Source organism: Desmodus rotundus, chromosome 2 (assembly GCF_022682495.2).
Source record: "Desmodus rotundus isolate HL8 chromosome 2, HLdesRot8A.1, whole genome shotgun sequence".
NCBI lineage: Eukaryota > Metazoa > Chordata > Mammalia > Chiroptera > Phyllostomidae > Desmodus > Desmodus rotundus.
Genome location: NC_071388.1, coordinates 155,730,083 through 155,746,468, shown reverse-complemented (window position 1 = coordinate 155,746,468; position 16,386 = coordinate 155,730,083). Strand labels below are relative to the sequence as shown.

General features: G+C 42.0%; 1 protein-coding gene across 3 annotated transcripts in view; it reads left to right on the top strand.

The window, feature by feature from the left end:
* Window positions 1–16,386, top strand: part of STK39 (serine/threonine kinase 39) — a 271,016-nt gene that overhangs the window by 103,242 nt on the left and 151,388 nt on the right. The window lies entirely within an intron of this gene.

Sequence of the window (16,386 nt, the reverse complement as noted above, 5' to 3'; positions counted from 1 at the left end):
CTGCATTCTGCCTTTTGGTTATCTCTGCTTGCTGTCCCGTGTTTGGCTGTGGAAACAATGGGAAACTCAAATGATTTCATTTTTCCATTTATCTGCTTTGCTTAAAGAAGGTCAGAGGGGAGGGGATTGTCATCAGTTTTGAACACTGGAGAAGTAAGATGTCCTTGAACACCTTTTGTTTGGATTTTACAGAAGAGGAACAGTCTTTTTAGAGCAGTTTGAAATGACAGAAGGAAAAACAAAGCTTTTGTTTTTAATGGTTACTTGGAATATCTGTGGGGTGTTGGTTCTTTCCTCCTAAAAGACCCTGTGGTGCCTTTTATAGTTACCTTATGTTAACTAAGTTTGTGATGACTTGAAAACCTTTTCATTCTAGCTTTGAGAATTTTAAAATGGAATGTATGTGTGAGTATATTTATGTGTTTAACTGGGGTTTTATTTATCAGTGATTACTGATTTCGCTGTGGTATGAAACCTAACAAAATTTGAGCTCTGTTTTGGTTTAGTTGGGTTTTAAAATTATATTAGATATTTCTAATTAAAAATAGTTATGTAGTCGTAGACTTAGAAAGGGAGGCCCCCTTTTTTACAGTTCTTAGGAAAGCCAGCGTGACTTGTCTGCTCTGTAAGTTGTCAGAGATGTAGATACAAGTGATTGCATCTCATCATGCCTCGCTATATGCAACTTTGAATGTTAACTCCTAGACGTTGCCTTTCTGAAAACATTCTGTGTGAAATGCATTTAGCTAATGCTTCAGAATTGTTTTAAATAGATTTTTAAATAGGCTTCAGGAAATGACCCATTCTGTGCAGGTATCTGAGGCACCTTCGCTGGACCAGCAGACTTCTGTGAGGTGGGCTGGTTCTTGGGCTGTGGGCCTGGGCTGGGGAAAGGGGGTTGCTGTGCAGAGACCTGAGCGAGGTTGGCCTGTGGGACGTCCCTGAGGGAAAAGTGACCGTTGGGCAGAGCATCCGTCAGTCAGTGGCTCATCTCCAGGGCAGCAGAGAGAGTGAAAACTTCAGTAAGAGGCGAGAGAAACAAGAAGTGCCGGACCAGAGTCTGAGGGTGCCACAGAGAGGCCTGGAGGCGGAGCCTGGAGAGATTCCCTGGGGTGCTGGAGTCCAGCACGAGGTCTTTTGATCAGAGGTATTTTGATCAGATGACTAAAATGTCAGCCAGAGTTGAAAAAAGCACTGTTAGAAAGCCATTGGTATGTACAGTATGTGTCCCCAAAGAACATTTTTTTTGTCTTTGCTCTTTTTTTTTGCTGGAATTTTCATTTGATCTCCTCCTGTAGTTATTGCCTGGGGAAAGATTTTCCAGGCCTGTTTTCTCTGTAGAGCTTTAGTCACACCTCCAGCTCCTTGTTAAGTGGCCTACCAGCCTCTCAGGTGCAGTGTTTCCAAAGGGTTCACCTTCCCTCCCAGACCTAACCTCCCTGGGCTCTGTGCATGTTTCTGAGTTGCCAACCTCCGAACACTGGGCTTACTTTTATATTTAAGACTTCTTCTTTCCTTGTCTTCCCCATCTCATCCCTCTCCAGGCCCTCTCATTTCCCCGTGCAACATGGCTCTGAACATTTTCCTCCTCTTTTAACTCTATGGTTGCAGTAGATTTCTAACTGTTCCCCCTCTGTTCCTCCTTGCTGTTCCTTCTTAGACAGTAGTATGGGATTGACTTTCTGATCATGTCCCTTAACTGCTCAAAAGTTGTTTCTAAAATTAAACAAAAACCTGAAGCAAATACATGGGGGTGGGGGTTCCTATCAAATAAAAGCCAAGCTCCTTAGCCTTGAATTCCTACCATCATTTCAAATTCTAGCCTCATATTCTAAACTCCAGCCAACTTGAACCACTTAGAGTTTTCACTGCAGAATCCACACTTTCCTTTGGAACTTCTTCCATCAGCTTGAGACAGGGAAGACTCTGTTTAGGCTGTGACTTTATTTCCTTCCTTTTAAAGAGATATTTCAGTGATTTATTGCATACTAGTCTGCCATGCCTTCCAGATAGATCCCTTGTTACCCGTATCCGAAACAAGAAGCAGCTAGAGTTTGGGGAGATAAGATTTTTTCAACTATGTTATCTGCCATTTCCTTGCTCTTTGAATTTACACCTAAACCTCAGGGCTTGTTTTGTCATCCATCCTTCAAATGGAAAATGGCCGCACATCTCTTGTGGCACACGGAGGTGCGAAGGGAGAATGTAAATCAGTTCCTTAAACATAGAAAAGAGAGCAGCTCGTTGTGGTGTTAGCCTGAGCTTCATTGTGTTGGCCGTTTTCCTGTCATAACTCTCACTGTGTTGGGTTGTGGGCTCCGCCCCACTCCAGCCCACAGGTTTGCTGGCAGGTACGTGGACCAGATCAACGTTGATCACAGTGCACGTCCTGTTCATGGTAAGTGCCCGCAGGTGTTTGCTCGCTCAGTGAACACCTGTGCCTGAGTGCACCTAGGAAAGACCGTTTGAAACTCTCTTTTCCACTCTCCCGATCCCCAACGTGCTTGGCGTGCCCTTGTTCCTGGGATCCTCACTAACCGCAGACACACCTCCCTCTCTGGGCTCGTGATGTTGTAAGCAGCCACACTGTTCTTCATTTGACGGGTGTGATGCAGCTTGGCCACTAGGAAGTCAGTATTGTTTTCATCACCACGTGCACTGCAAACCATCGTTGTAGGATGTCCTTGCTTGTCTTAGGTTCTTAACCGTGTATAAGCAAATTAATTTAAAAGTTGGTACAGGGGGAGTCTTTCTTTGAGGTGTTTGTGTGACTCATTTTTTGGCCTTCTCCTCATTGACATGTGCTCAGCTGCGGCCCTTCCTGTTTGCAGTGGTGCCTCCCAGTTGATCGAGCTCCGGTTTCCTGGTGTAGGATTGCTCCTCAGAGGCTACTTGTTGATGTTAGTCCTTTGGTTTTTGTCTCCTCAGGTTTTTTTTTTTTTTTAAGTAGAAACAAACAGTCCACTGATACACCGTGTTTACATGACAGCTGGGGCTGTGGACCTCGCTCTGGACATCTAGGCAGCCACGTTGACCTCAAATTTGTTGTCCTAAACAGTGTCTTTTCCTCTCTTATGGCAACCAAAATTAAGAAATATTTTTCAAGATGTATTTTTCTTCACCATGAATAATTCTCACATTTAAAAGAGAGAAGGGCTGTTACTGTAGCTAATCTCAGGAAGTCTCAGGGGGCCCCCCAGTGCTGTCCTTTGGCCTGAGGGGGACAGAAGCCCCTCGCACTTGTGCGTTTGGCCAGAATGTGGAGCAGTAGTTGGGATTCACATAATTCTGTGTGAGTAGGTGGTCTTGTCTTCATCCTGATTGTCTCCTCTCAACCAGGAGAAAAATTACTAAAGAATAGAAACAGACCAGTGCGGCTTCCCTGGTAACTTAGTGATCTAAAATGATTTTGGGGGGGGGATTTATAGAAATTAGGGATATTTGTCTTCTTGCTGAAGGCAGAGTATTTGGTCCATTCTGGGTTCTTTTGCTGATAGGGTGGTTTAGGGATCATCTTAATTTTCTTTTGCCCTCATTTTTCTGTCTGTGAAACGGAAATTCTCTCTGACCCAGGCATGTGCTGAAGACTAATGAGAGATTTGATATCCCTGGAGCTCAGTCCACTCTGTAAGTTCTAAATGAAGACATGTTACTGTAGACTCATGAGAAGAGAGCTAAGTGCAGCTGTGTAACTTCTTTTTAACTCTTCACTTATCCTTGGGCATGAGGAGAAAAAGCTATGTGGCCATTACTCCTTCTCATGTGATATTTTAGGAGCCTGTCTAAAGTGTCATCTTTTGGGGTTTGAAACTTGACCATGTGGTGTTCTACTATTAACTGGATTCATTGGGTGGGGAAGGGCACAAAGTATTCTGTTAAAATCAAACACTTAGTGTGTATTTGCTGTTGAAGCATCTAAGCTTCAGAGTTGGCTGGTGTCTCTGACTTCTGTTAGTGAGATGAACTTAGAGTCATCACAATCACTCATAGTCATATATTCTCTGTGGCCAAACCCACCGATAACAGGACAAGGGACGAAGGGTTAGGAGCTACCCAGATGTCTGAATGCCAGCCGCTCAGCCATATTGGCCAGAGAAGGGGTGAGGTGAGGAAACATAATACACAGTTCCTTTTATTGCAGTTGCTTGTGTCTTCATGGGAAGTAGAATCACTGGAGGAATTTTGTTTGAATTATCTGAATTATGAAATTGAGAAGTTAGAAATAGCCATTATCAGAAGGAGGGAGGGGACATTTTGTCACTGCTCCATTGGGTAGAACTGTTGTGAATGGGAACAACTGAGATAGTCTCTGTGGGTCCCAGGATTTCTCGTATCAGCCAGTTCAACTGGTTTCATAGGGAGGACCCATGGTGTTGACTTCATTTCATCCTCCTCGTGCGTAGGAATGAGTGGTAGGGATATTACAGCTCACATTTACTTAATACAGTTGACCCTCGAACAACCTGTTTGAACTGTGCAGACTCACTTATATGCGTATGGTTTTCAATAGATGTACAGCCAGCTCACTGTGTCTGTGGGCTTTGCATCCACGAATCCAACCAACCTCAGATCAAAAACAGTACTTACTTTCAATCTGTGGTTGGGGATCCGTGGGGGTCAAGGGCCGGCTGTATTTAATATGCGTTCTATTATTGTCCTTTCTGTTCCTGTGTTTTATTTTGAAATAACTGCAGACTTACAAAAAAAGTTACAGAAACAGTAAAACAAAATTTCTGTATATGTTTTCTCTCACTGATTTTTAAAAAATATTTCAGCGTTACAAATGTGTTCTTTATCTTTAAATATACTTCAATGTATATTTGCTAAAAACAAGGACATTCTTTATACTTAGTATAATTATCAAAAACAAGAAATTAACACTGACATAATACTATTATTTAATTTTCAAACCTTATACAACTTTTGCCAATTTTGCCACCAGTCATTTGTCTGGTCCGGGACCTGATCCAGAATCATTGGCTGCCTGTCTCCTTCACTCCGGAGTCGTCTTTTTTCTCTCCCACTGTGACAGTTCTGAAGAGTACAGTCCAGTCACTTTGTAGAATGGCCCTCGGTTTGGGCTTGCTTGATGAGTCTTCATGGTTAGATTCAGTTTATGCATTTTTGACAGGAATATGATGCTGTGTTCTTCTCAGTTTATCAGTTAAGAGGCACATGGTATTGATTTACTGCTTTACTGCTGATGTTGCCTTGGACCACACGTTTAAGGTGGTAACTGCTGTTGCAAAAACTGCATTGTAAACACAATGACTTCTTAACAGGAGGGATTCATTAATATTATATTCTTTCATTATATTTAGCACTAAAAGGTAAAGGGAGTGTACTCACTATACAGGATCATTAGTCTTTTTTCCAGGGAACACTGATGCTGTGTGCCATGGAGGTTGTACGCTCATGGGATACTGATGATAGGATTTCCCTGAGATTTCTACGCAGTCTTGCAGGCGAGGAACACTTTGCTAGCGTGTGATGTTCAGATTTGGGTGGGGAGTGGGAATGGCCTGTGTGGCTGGTGTGGAAGCAGCAGGAGCTGGATCTGTGTGCTTCAGTGGGGGAGCTGGCTGATCTCTCTGAGCCTGACCTGTCAAACGGAGCCAAGGACACTTACATTGTGTTGCCCCAAGGATGAGATGGTCTGCGTAGGACGTCTGGTCCCGTGATTGCCATACAGGGGGTGCTCCGTCTAACCAAGGCCACAGGGACCATCATGTAAATAAAGAGAATGGTTATTGTGGTCACTTTTGAGGCATGTAGTAAGGTAGGGAGTGAGGAGAGTCATAGAGGGGCGGGTGGGGGTGGGTGATGAAGGTTGTTTCTCTTTTTGTTGTTTTGGACGGAACGCAGAAAAAGCCTGCGAGGCCTACCAGAAGAAGGAGAAGAAGGGCATCGCCATTGCCTGTCCACCTGCCTTCGCGTTCTCTTTCCCGCCCACTGGGGTGCTGGCAGCCATCTTCTCTACCACGCAGGGTGTGTGCTTGAAGAGCCTTAAGAATAGCAAGAATTAATTAGACATGTAGCTGATACTCACTTACAGCTTTTAGAACTCCTTCATATATGCTTCCTTACTTATTCTAAACAATTGTGTTTGAAGGCAGGCAAGGCAGATATGACCATCATACGTTACAGGTGAATGTATGAGAGCTGAAATGATTTGCCTGAAGTCACAAGGCTAATAAAAGGCAATTCTTATTTCCAGTTCCATGGTCTTCCCACTAAGTCCTACCTCAGAAGGGAGAGGATAGGAGGGAAATACAGGTGGAGAAGAGTGGCAGAGTTCAATGGTGTAAGTCGGGAAGGGGGGGCTACTTTTGTCATTCTCAGTGCGAGTAGTCTGCCACCTCAGGGGCTGGGGTGTTCACGCCATTCTCAGGCTCTGGGAGATGCTGTGCGTCACTGTAGGAACCCGGAAGTTTGCCAGAGTTCCAGCAGGTGTGGAGAGAGTAGGTAACAAAAGGGCATTAGAGTTCTGAAGGGAAGACAGGCGGCTAGCGAGAGTTTGGTAGCATCAGTAGTTGTTCAACATCTGCCAGAAGCTCAGCTTCTCATTCGTAAAGTTGGGAAAGGAATAATACCTGTTTTTTTTGAGGCCACATTAGAAAGGATAGAAGTGTTAATAGCACAGTGGTTGACGCAAAATAATAAATGGCACTTGGCGTTATTAAAATTACAGTAAATTTTATTTTTTATGATCACATCTATTGTTTTATTAGTTTTCTTATCTCCATGTCATTATTGTTTATGTAACACTTTTTGATGCTGCTGCGGGTACCACGGCTGCTGCTGTTGCCATGGCCACCATTACAACCACTGCTGCCAGCAAGGGCACTGCGGTGCATGCAGGCAGATAAAGGGCACAGCCCCGGCAGTGAAGCTCGCCTGTCTCGGGGACCCCAGGGCAGGCATCGCAAGGCTTGTAAAACTGGAGGCACAGCAGAGAGTAAGTGCTTTGGGGATATGGTTGTAGAACGCGTACGTAGGAATGGACAAGGTCACGGGACTGCTGCTTGGGGGAACGGGGAGGGCGGGGGAGGGCAGAAGGAGAAGAACTCATACTTCTTGTGCATCTTTGTGCACCATGCTAGATGCTTGGTTTACATTTATCTCAGTTACTGCAGCCTTATAACAGTCAATGAAGTCACTAGTAACAGGACTGAGGATAAGATACATTAGGTTTCTAAGACTGATTAAAAAAAACACTATAAATATTTTGAACTACAAGTGGAAAAGAGCAATGAGGATCATAGGTATCTCCTGGTTCACAAGCCTCTGATTTGAAGACCTGGTAATTGAGGCCTACAGGGGTTGGGCCTTGACCAAGGCCACATGGCATATAGTGGCAGAGTCCAAAGCCAGGTGACCAGTTTGCTACCATTTAATCTCTCCTTTCAGTCAGTAAAGGGGGAAAATCACTCCGAATTTCTGAAAATATGCCTATTTTCCCCTCCTGCCATCTTATATTAATTTATAAGATATTGAAGGTTACATACTATCAAGAAAATGGAGAAATACGGTGACTTCAAATGCTTTATAAATGGATTTTAGTTTTGTTCCAAGTCTGCCCAGTAGAGGGCAACAATGGGTTTTAATTCTGTGAGCTTTTGCAATGCAAACTGGACAAAAGTTTCTGGCTTTGTTGAAGGTCTCAGATTCAGAGTAGAAGGATCTAAGGTATGTTAGGTCCTTATTGAGCCAAGAATTAGTCAGTTGGAGGGTCTTTTTGTTTGTTTCATTGTTTTGTTTTTACTGGGCAGGAGGTTAAGGATAATGATTTTAACACCTTTTAACACCTATTGCCACTTTTATTTTAAATTACAAATCAAAATAATCTAACATTTTTATTTTACATAATTCATGTCAAAACCAAAGTTCTAAATTTTGAAGATGGGTTTGGAGAGTTTCTAGTATTTTGTGGTCAAGCTGATGCAGTTCTGGGTGGAGGCAGGCTGTGTGCAGAAAGTGCTATAGTCCCTGCAGTTCTCAGGGCCGCGTGAGCAGAGGAAGGAGGGAGTCGAAGTGTCTGATAACTGAAGGAGGAGTGAACTGACCGCTGTAATTATCACGTACATTGCGGACTTATATAAAATACTCCTGAGCATTCAGGTAGGCCTGAGAGTGCATGCTCTTATTATTTTGCGTCCCCCTCACTGCCCTCCCGCGCCCCCAACCCCCTGCCCACCCTCTTGTTTACAAACAGCCGTCTGGGTTAGCAATATGTCTTATTGAGGAACTCACGTGCTCAAAGGGAGGAAGGCGCGGTAGTTGAGGTTGTTATTTTTCCTATTTTAGAGAGAACAGGTAGCCAGAAGTTTCACATTATTGGTTTAACTTGCTCTGTAACTGGGACAGATGTTCCCTTAATATAAGCCCATGGCTGTTTCCATTAATTTTTTATTTTAAATGCATTATTTTAGTCAGTTGAGAATGTAGAGTCAGAAAAATGCTTTTGGACACTAGGGGGTGCTATCAGAATAGTTCATTTAAGAATCTGTGCCCAGGAATTGCTTACTAGTTTATGAAAACCTCAGCAGTTACGGATTTTTTCCTTTTGCACTGTGCCTGCTGTATGAGCTTGACTGGTGTTTGTGCTGGGGATGAACTGGGCAGAGGTGAGGACAGAGGAAAAAACAAGTGGAAAAAGCATCATAAATTATTTTCAATTCAGTCAGTGAATTGAATCTAAAATGCATGTATTCTGGGTGAGTGGCCCTTTCTGGTGAGCCAAAAGGATCCACTCTGGAAATTGTGATTTGCTGATCCTGATAGCCCCATTGAGGGGGAATATCTGTATTTTTCTGAGCGAGGTGTCTTTTAAAGATACCGGTTGCTCGAGAGAGCTTCAAAATTTTTACAGATCTCATAAATCTACTTTTATAAATTAAAAAATAATGACATACATTTCGTAAATAGTATTGTGAGCAATACTCTTTGTACAACTGTTTTGTACAGAGCTGTTTTTTGTTTTGTTTTGTTTTTTTTACTGGAAATGAAGAGGCAGAATCAATGACCTTATTTCACATCCAGTTAGCTCTTTGAGATCTGCACGTTCAAGTGCATTATGTGACTCATTTTTTGCCTGTGGGATGTTTTCTGACTCTTTGAAAGCTTGTGTACATCAGCTGACTTCTCTGAAACTTAACTGGCGCACATGTGCCCGGAGCAGTTGCCACCTACCTGCTCACCCAGCGTTTCCTGAGCATCGAGGGTGACGAATGAGGACTGACCACCACGAGGGTCGTTTGCCTTTATGCACCTTTCTGCCCACTCTGATACTTGCATACCCTTTCTCTTAAACGGTGATAAACCAGGAAGACTGGAAAGGAAATGGGCTAAAGTTGCAGAAAAACTGGTATAAAAAGCTAGATACCCTTTTAGTCTTGTGAAAACTAATAGTGTGATTGTGCCTTCCCCCTGGTTTAAAACCCTTCCGTGTCTTCTTGTTAGTTATGGGATAAACTCCAAGTCCCTACTGCTTATAGGATGAGGTCCACATCGCTTGTAGGGTGAGGACCACCCAAGGCTCCCATGACTTGCATTCTGGCCACCTCTCTAGTCTTTCTGTCAACCACCCACCATCTCCCCCTTAACCTACATCCTTAGAATTACTGATTCTGCTTTCCTACCGATACACTCCTGAAATTCTCACACATGTTTTCCATGAAGGGGCATGTACTGGTCCCTCTGTTTAGAAGACTTCTCTCTGAACTTGTATCTCTCCAAGTCTAGCATCTCTTCAGTGAAGCTTTCTCATACCGTTCCCCCTGCACCCTAGACAGTTCATCAGCCTTTGGTCTGTATTGCTTCTGTACCTTGAGCTTAATTCCCTCATTGTACTCAGCATCATGTAAGTTTATTTCCTCACAATTGTGCCTTCTGGACCAGACTGTGCGTTCTTCGGTTGAAGGAATATTGTCATGTTATCTCCTGTGTCCCCAGAACCCGGCACAGTATCTTGGTTGATCTACGACTGTGTGGCAATTGAAGTTCAGTGAGCCGGATTGCAAAGTGACGATGGTGGCCTTTTGTGGGAGCTGATGGGAGAGCACAAGGGGAGGAAAAGTAACCACTTTGAGTTTGAAACGAGAATAGTTAAGATATTTTTCAGTTGGTGCTGTATTGTTGTATTTCACATCTAGGACTCAAAGTTTAGGTTTTAAAATCCTTTGTTACCACCAGCTTGCTAAGGGTCATGAGTGAGCTTATTAATTTGACACACCTTTGCCACCTTATTATCAAATAGAATGGTTAGATTTTATTATCTAACAATTGTGTGTTTTCTACCTTGGATTATTTAACAGCAAAAATTTAGTCCCTAGCACTCAGCATATTCTATTTTGGCATTTTCATCTCCAGCTAGCATGCATATTAAATTTTCTTGTTACCTGGAGCCATATCTAATTAGGAAGATATTTAAAACTAGATTTAAATTAGCCTTTAGTCCTTTATAATTTTGGACTAGCTGTTATTTATCCCCTCATTTAGGGGGAATAATTTAAACTTTTAATTTAACTATATATCATGATCCTATAAATCTTTAAAATGCGAGTGACATTTTGGAGAAGGAAAGGTGAAGGAGAGAGAAAGTAATGGGATTTTTTTTTTTGCATGACTGGGAAAGGAAGAAGTCTATGCTGATAGAAGGAATCCAGACGTCTTCCTTAGCCCTGATGTTGGGGTCATTCAGGAACTGTGGTGAGGCCAGCAGAGGGCGTGCATGATACACATGCTTAAAAAATCATAGTGGGGGGGGGGCCTCAGCTTGTTTTATTGTTTGCTAATAAAATTTGATTGTTATAGTAGAGATGCATGGCTTTATTATTTTTTAAGGCCAGAAATTTTTTTGCAATTTCTTTTCACTTTGAAATTAAATAGTTTTAAAACAAATTAAAATTGAAGAGGCCCAGTTAAAGGTGCACTTTGATACAGGATTTTCTAAGCTTCCCATTAAATTACTTCCCACAAATTCTAATACTGACTTAGAAGAGTATGTGATAACTTTTAATTTTTTCTCACATACAGAAAAGAAAGCCCTTGTTCCACTTACAAAGCAATAATAGAGCTAAGAAATTAAAACGATAGTCTTCAAACCAAATTTAAAAGGCCATTTGAAATTGTTTTGGTTGTTATCCACCAGGTTGTTAGCTGATAGAACCCAATGGGGAGAAACTGGGAAGATCCTGATTTACATAGACTGGAAGGACCCCTGAGGGGCTACAAACAAAGTACTGAGCCCTGGGCTTTCTCTGGGACTCTTCTCTGTGGAAAGCATGAGGTGGGAAGTAGAAAAAGAAAGACACCGGTGAGAACCAAGACTGGAGAGAGGTGGAAAAGGCGCAGGGATAGCTCTCTTGGTCAGGAAGGAAGCTGGGATCCACATATGTGTGTGCTTGAAGGAAAAACCAGTCTTGGACTCTAGCCAGGCCTAGCAGGACCCTGGCTCTACCACTCGCTTGTTGGGTGACCTTGGGCATCAGCTGAACCCCCACCCTCCACCCCGACCCTTTGCCTCGTCTGTGAAATGCAATTTGTTCAGTGGCTTCTCATTGATCCTCTGGGTTGAAAATCAAATTCTTAGTTGGGCCTTCCGTGCTTGTCATAGCCTAGTCCCTTCCTCATCTTTAAAACCTGCCTTGTACTGTCCACCCTCAGTTTCCCATGTGTCCATTTAGCCAAAGCCCTTGCACTTGCTGTTGTCCCTTCTGCCTAGAAGTGTCAGCCACCTATATCCACAGCAGACCACGGTGTCAGCTGAGAATCGGGCGTTCATGGCTGGGTAAGCTACCTGCGTTTTCCTGTAAGATATCTGTGGGCATCTTTTGTGTCAAGAAACATACTTAATCACTTACTTAATCACTATTAATGGCTGCAAGAATTGCAAGAATGACTTTATTTAATAATCAGTTCTTTTCTTGATAGACGTTTAGATTGTTGGCAGTTTTTAAATTGTTATCCACACTGGGATGAACATCACTATTCATGCATTATTGCATTTAGCGCTACTTATTTTGTTAGGCTACGTTCTTAAGAATTGCTTAGTCAAAGAGTATATATGCCTTGTAATTGCTCATGCATATTGGCTTACTAATGTTTGAAACAAGAGACCGTGTATTCAAATCTCAGCCCAAGTCCTTGGGTGTTTCACCTGTAGAATAATATGTTATTTATACACGCACAAATTCAGTGCCCAGCATATGGTATTTATTTATTTATTTATTTATTTATTTATTTATTTATTTATTTATTTATTTATTTATTTATTTTTGGTCTTGAAATGTTACTCCTGTGCATTTGTTTTATTGGGTTGGCGAAAAAGTTTGTTTAGTTTTTTTCCTTACTGTGACTCTAGTAGCGCTTAGCTGGCTTTAACTTCTATCAAAACAGTTTTATTAGGTTGTATTGTGACAGCTGTCACATCAGCGTGCATTTAAAAGAAAAACTTATCAAAATTGGTGAATTTTTTGCACAGCCATTTTAGTATTGAAGATAGAAGAAAATATGCAACAGTTTTCGTATATTATGCTTCATTATTTCAAGAAAGGTAAAAATGCACCTGAAACACACACTGCACAAATATGTGCAGTGTGTGGAGAAGGTGCTGTGACTGATCAAACGTGTCAAAAGTGGTTTGCAAAATTTCTTGGTACTATTGACATTTTGGCCAAACAATTCTTTGCTGTGGGGCTGTTTTATGCTTTGGAAGATGTTCAGCAGCACCCCTGGCCTCTACCCACTGGAAACTAAGTGGAAGATAGCCAACATACTCAAAATATCCAAATCAATAAAATTATTGGTAAAAATGAAAAATGTGTCTTTTATTTAATGGAAAAAAACTAAATGGACTTTTTGGCCAATCCAATATTTCATTTCTTCCTACATATGCAAGTAGCTATTTTTTAGAGAACATTCCAGGTCTTCTGGCAGTTTTTGCAACATCGAGACTTTGAGTAACTTTAGAAGAGATAGGAATGTACCATGTACTAAAAGGGGATCGACATAGAGCTGGTTACGGACATCCCAGCTTGGGGTCCTGTGCTCTTAGGGCCACTAAAGGTAGTTAGAGAGCCATTGGTGATGAGAAATTGGGGAGCCCTGTTGTGCTGCAGCCTGTTCTTAGATAAGGAGTTACTTTCAGCGTGAGGACGGGGCTGAGTGTGCACTGTCATGGGGTGTCTTTACTCATCATTCTGTGACTGTAATCTCTCCTGTCCAGGACAAACAAATGATACACCACGGGCCCACCTGAGAGTAATGATTTCCATCATCCCCGGTTTCTGCCTGTAGAGTGCTCATTATGGAGCTTCGATGCCAGCTCTGTGCCGCACCAGCATCTACAGTCACAGCCCAGCCCTATGCAGTTTGGATAACAAGCTTTTCCTTTTTTATCCGCTTTTGTCATATACTAGTGACCTGGTTCAGAACTCCTATGATCTGAACTATTTATAGCTTTTAGAGTTGGAAACCTCATTTTTCTGAATCATTGCGAAGGGCATTTTAAAAGGTATAACCTTGTGATTATATCCTTACTGTCCCTTGGTTGGCGTTGAACCTTGGGTGAGTCACTTGGCTTCTCTGAGTCTTGATTTCTTCCCCTCCCCGACCTCCGAGGGTTTTTGTGAAGTTTAAACATGACAGTTTATGTCCAATGCTTATGTAGCATCTGGAACAGAACAGGGATTCCGTAAATGCATTTGCCTTCTCTCTGCCCTCGTGCATCGGGGGATGTTTTCTAAGGAGAGATCTGTGTGTTACACAAGAGGGCATAAGGAAGTGTTTAAATGTCATGTGAGGATTGCCTTTTATTTTCTTAAGGAAATTAATGTCTAAGGTTAGTGAATTTCATCACACTCTTTTCTTCTTTCTGTCTATTTAGAGCCCCGGCAGCTAATCCTTGTTCTTCAAATAAAACTGTTTGTTCTCACTCTTCCGCCAACACACACAGTCTTGCCAGTTTCTTTAAGGACTTTACGTTACAGAAATTAATTTAGAATTCTATTGGGTTTTTTTTTCTGTTTTAATGGTAAGCTTTCTGATTTCTTCATTTATTTATGAATTTTTAAGTTATAATTAGAAAGGTTTCCTATTTAGTGTATTTTATTAACAGTTATAATGAACTTATCTGTTAGAGTAAAAGTTTTCTGAAATAAATGACCTCTAAATCAGCCTTTCCCACTGACTTTTTCCTGTAACATGGTATTATTTCTATGGGTCACTCAGTATTTCTGTTATTTACCACTTTGAGAGATGTTCTCCTGTCCCCTTTCCTTGCAGAAGCTTAATGCCTGCTTGTTCTGAAAACTGTACCGATACCCAGGCCCCTTAACCAAAGATTCACATTCAGTAGGTAGGGCAGTTACGCAGGAACCTGCAAGTGACCAAGACAGACCCTCTGGTGTGTCTCCAGGTTTGGGAGGAAACCACATTGGCAGAGCTCACTTTAATTTCTATAGACATAATTAAATGCTTATCTTTCATCTACTACTAGTGTCCTTTTGCCTGTTGGCTCTTGGGCAATGCTCTTCCCGCCTCTCTGTCAGTTACTCTGTTACCTCCACTGAAGCAGGCCCTCCTGGTTGTTGTATGTGAGATCTGTCTTATCTGCACCCTTCCAGTTGCAAGCTTAGCTATTCAATGTGAAGCAGAGCTGCAGTATCTTCTTAAATCATGGCTTCTTTTGGGATTGATACATCCTATATTCATTATTAAAGTGGGCACATCTGTCTGCAGAGTGCTCTCACTTTACTAGTGTTATTAATATAGTCACTCATTTTTACCATCCTTGTAATTTGGTAATTTTCTTTGCTAGTTTCTTTGATGAATAATATAGAAGGAGTGTGCTAGTCTAATAAGGCAAGATGGGTGAATGATCCTTTGTTCTACCCTTGTGCAAAGCAGGGGACACAGTAGTGTGGATGGAGAGTTTATATTTGGACAAAGAAGAGAGGGTTGAGAAGCTGCTTTGAGCTCATACTATAGGAGAGGCTCTAATAATGGGCACTAAAGATTAAATAGACTGGAATTAAAAATTGTGAAGGACCTACAGGAATGGAAGAGACCGTAGCTGTCTCAGCCAGAGCTTCCCCACCAGTAGCCAGCACACACTGCTAGACTGCGAGTGGGTTCCAGATGAGCCGTAGCGGGGGGTCACAGTACTGACCCCTCCTCCGTCAGGGCAGTCCAGCAGGGCTTGAGATGGCTGGAGTTCTGGGGCCCGTTGCTCTGAGTCGTTTTTAGCAGATTACCCCAGTATGCCGTACAGATACTCTTGTTTTCTATACGAGCCATGAACTGCACGGTTTGTAAAATAATCTTCCAAATCACTGCTATTAAAATTCTGTGAATCACCAAAAAATCTCATCTGGAAGTCCAAAAACTTGAATATAGATGCGAGAAAGCTTAGGAGTTCAAGGAGTTCAGTTTGAAGGCTACTACCGGTCTGAATCTGTCTGATAGTGAGTTCTGGGGAGACCGAATGGATTTTTAATCAGTAACCAAGACCCAGATCACTGCCTTGGCTCCTGGTTCAGTGCTATTTTTTTTTTTTTTTATATTGCTTAAGCTGAGGCTAGATGACACAAATTAGAGGAATTAATGGACTGTAAGTTCACTGAAGAGCAGGAAGTACACTACTTGGTTATCTTCGGTGCTTACCGTGCTCTGGGACAAAACAGGGGCTTAGTAGATGCTGGCCAATCAATAAATGTGACAGGATTTATTTTTGTCTCTACTGGAGGTTGGGCTCGATGTCTTTTAATCCTCCTCCAATAAAGATTCAGTGTTTGGTTTTGATCAGTGCTTGGGGAGGGGGCAGGTTTTTCTGTTGGAACCGAGGGTGGTGAAAGCTCTTCTGTTGCAAGTCACATTTACGCTTCCGAGAGCCTTCGGAAGTGCAGAAGATTTTGAAAGTGGAGTTCAAATAGATATGGAAAACTTCTCTTTGCATTTGTGATGATAAAATTGCTCATTTTTTGGAATGAATTTTGCTTTAACTTTTAGGGTATTTTTTCTCTATCTTAAGCATAGATTACCTTGTATTTCTGAATGGTGGGCAGAAAGTGGAGACGGTATGTAAAGATCAAAAAGAAAAAGAAGCTGGAAGCTGAAATGTGAATAGTGTGTTACATCTGAGGGTAAACGTCCATATCAGCTCAGCAGCAGCTAGAGAAGAGTGCGGGGCTTAGCCTGTTCGGCCCATGCACTGATGTTTTATTTATCTTTAAAGTTGACAATTAAAAGTTGAGACTGAGACTCTGGAATTAAGCTAAAGAAAAGGCGGCTAAAATGTCCCTGAATGTATGGTACCTCTTGGCTTTTGGCAGAAGAAACACAGATATTCTGGGAAAGAACAGTTTTATCCAAAGATAACTAAAA